Genomic DNA, 3,626 nt, shown 5'->3' with positions numbered 1-3,626 from the left:
GCAGAGAAGCAACCAAAGAGGAAAGAGAGGGGAGGAGAAAGGGGCGGAGGAACGCTAGCAGGAGCTAACTGGAAGAGGTCTGGCACTTCCTCTGTCTCAGGCACTTGTATCTAGCCATCAAATGATGTCCAGCCAGGGTCGCTTCCAGCTCTTGTGTTTTTAACTTCAAACCACTCGGCACACCCAGTGTTACCATACTGCTGGCCTGGTAAGCAAGGTCTCCTGGAAACATCAATTACAGGAGAATGTGTTCCTATTTTATGTTTGCTTGCGACTTCTGAGAGTCCTGAAGTATTCATGGGAAGTATTCCTTCCAGAGGCTGCCCACTGAAGTCTCCTTTCTAGGTTAGCTGAACACTAAAATTAGCTAGGAATACTCAAACTCCTCCTCAATGAGCGCTTCCTAGACCCAGGCTAAGGGAGAAGGTCGCACCCGGAAGGGTTACCAGAAATGCTGGCCACAACAAAAGGCCAGACACAGCCACTTTAAACGACACAGAAGCAATGATGATGAATGCTTTCCTGAGAGCCACTGAGTGGCTTTTGTTTTTTGTTTCAAGATTTATTTTAATTTTATTTATGTGTCTTTTTTTTTTTTTTTTTTTTTTTTGGTTTTTTGAGACAGGGTTTCTCTGTGTAGTTTTTGGTGCCTGTCCTGGAACTCACTCTGTAGACGAGGCTGGCCTCGAACTGTCAGAGATCCGCCTGGCTCTACCTCCCAAGTGCCGGGATTAAAGGCATGCGCCGCCACCACCCCGGCATTATGTGTCTACTTTTGTCTCTGTCCATATGTATATTCCCGGGGAGGCCAGAGGAGGCCACCAGATCCCCTAGACCTAGAATTTTGGTGGTTGTGAGCAGCCTGACATGGGTGCTTGGAACCGAACTCCAGTTCTCTGCGACAGCAGCAAATGCTCATTCAACTGCTGTGGGGTTGGCTGTTCCTTTTCTCTTTCCACCATGAGTTAAAACAACATGTGACCCTCACTGTGCAGCTACCTGCTCTTAAACTGCAGCCTCTGGAACCACGGGCCAACATAGACCACTATTCTTTATAAGTTTCTCAATCTCAGGTATTCTGTTATAGTAACAGAAAAGGACTAAGATCAAATGGTGTTCTTAATACCATCCATCACCTTGGGGGTCAGGATTTCAACAGATTAAAGGGGTGGGACACAAGTATTCAGACCACAGCACATGAGAACTGCCAAGGAATTCTACAGATGCTGATTAAATTTGGGTTCGGTTTCTAAGGACTTAGGGAACGGGAACCAGGACACTCAGACATAAGGAAAAGTAAGCCTTGGTCACACATACTTACTGTTGACTTACATACATACATACTTACATACTTACATACATACTTGAAGAACTGTTGTTCTTCAAGCCGTGTCAGGCTTTACCGGGTGGCTTCAGTATCTAGCCTGTGCTCCTCACATACTGCCTTCTATCAGTTCATTACGTGACATAAGCATAGTAGGAATCCCAGACACAGTCAAATCAAACAATCAAAAAACCCCTTTCAATGGCTACAGGCCCTTTCTCAAAATAAATTTCTTGTGACCACTATAAAATGATTTAAACCTGAATAGCCCACATAACAGGTCTCTGTTGGTTTAGGATAAGCAATTTAATCTCTCCAAACCCTTCGGGTATGTTCCTGGTTTCAGCCATGCTCACCTGAGTCTGTCTATTTGGAGCTGTGGTGAGACAGACAGAAAGGTGCCCTGAGCAAGCTCCTCACCTGGCAGCCAAGGCCAGATACCTACACAACGAAGCCAGGGAGACTCACTCACATGACCTATTTCTGCTATGCCCAAGTCATAGACTTGGTCTATGACTAATTATTCAGCCAAATTTGGAAATGCTTTGCTGACTGAGTTCATATGCAAAAGCGAAGAGCCTTTATTGCAAGCTCGAGCTTGGGCTTCCTGTCCATTCTGACATAGCAGTTAGATCAGGGAGAGCCTTGAGCTCAGTTGAGGCAGGGTTTTTAAGGAGTAAAGGAAGGGGGGTAGGGGAATTCTGGATTCAGATGGGGGTTGAACTCCTGACTGGGCAGGAGTGAGGTAACAGAAATTTTGTCAAACAGGGATTGGTACTGGCGTTGCTGTGAGGAAATTGGCAGCTTATATACAAGTGATGTAAGCTATCCTTCATGTTCTAGAGCATCTAGCACTTGTTTGTCTCAATTCTGATTGGTCCCCTGTAGGGTACAGCCTGTGGCTTTTCCTGGTTATTGTAATGGTGAGGCCTAGTTCCCAGTATTGTTAGTCTGCAGGCTGTCATGGCTACACTAACATTAAGTTAGACCTCTTCAGTTTCCTCTGTCAGGTCCCATCTTCTAATAGACCATTCTGCTAGGAACTTATTCACTATGCAATCAGCTCTCAGTTATGCCACTATCTGGGGACTAAGCCTTCCACGCAAGAGTCTTTGGAGGGTGAGGGAGGCAATCCATACACAATCATAGCACTGTTAGACACAGAAAATGGGACCTGCCCCTTCCCAATGTCTTCTGACCACATTCCCTGAGCTACTTTGGAATGTGCAGGGAATCATGGAGTTGGCCTGGTTTAGCTGCCTTGAGAGGCGTTCGTCATATGTTTTTCAGGTTAGAGTCTGTGGCTCCTGGGGTACTATGTGCCTTTTGGTTCTGAGAAACCGAGGCACCCCCTTAGGCAGTGGAGCATTCAGGACACCAGAGTTTCTCTGCATTCCTTAGAAGTCAGCAAAGCATTTCCAAATTTGGCTGAATAATTAGTCTTAGACCTTAATCTTGTGTTGCCTGTATAGCCTGCAAACATCATTGTATCCTGGCAACTATAATTGTATCCCTCCTGGCAACCGCCATTGTATTCTGCTTCTGATAATGGGATAAGTCTAATTGTTTGCAAGTAACTTGCCTCAGCCCCAGTCTTGCTGAGACCCCTCTGACCCAACCTGATTGACACTCCTTCTGACCATAATCAGATAACTCTGGCTCAGTGATTTCGGTGGTTTGAAAGAAAATGGCCTCCATAAGGAGTGGCACTATTAGGAGGTACAGCCTTGTTGGAGGAAATGTGTCACTGTGGGGGCAGGCTTTGAGGTCTCCTATGCTCAAGCTACACTCAGCGTGGGACACAGACTCCTGTTGCCTGTGGATTGAGATGCAGGACTCTCAGCTCCTTCTCCAGCATCATGTCTGCCTGCATACCACCGTGTCCTGCCATGATGATAATGGACTAAATCTCTGAACTGTAGGCCAGCCCCAGTTAAATGTTTTACTTTATAAGCATTGCCATGGTCATGGTGTCTCTTCACAGCAATAGAAACCTTGACTAAGACAATAAGAGCTGGCACTTACTGTTACCCACAAGCCTCCTGTATTGACCAAGATTGTGTTCAGTTAACTTTAAAACTTGCTCAGGCACATTTTCAGTTCTATTTGTGTCCCATGGTAGAATGCTTGCCTAGCATCTGAGGGTTGGATTTAATCCCCAGCAAAAGAAGAGAAGGAGGAAAGGAGGTGGGAGGTAGATGTGGAGGCCCACAAAGGTTTCCTAGTGAGATCTGAGCTTGCTTTACCCAGCAGGGCTGCATTAGAGGATTGCTTGACCACGTGTGTGGTTACCAGGTGATTG

The sequence above is a fragment of the Peromyscus californicus genome, unplaced genomic scaffold (assembly GCF_007827085.1).
Source record: "Peromyscus californicus insignis strain IS unplaced genomic scaffold, ASM782708v3 Scaffold_13__1_contigs__length_99412109, whole genome shotgun sequence".
Taxonomy (NCBI): Eukaryota; Metazoa; Chordata; class Mammalia; order Rodentia; family Cricetidae; genus Peromyscus; species Peromyscus californicus.
This window is presented reverse-complemented; position numbering follows the sequence as displayed.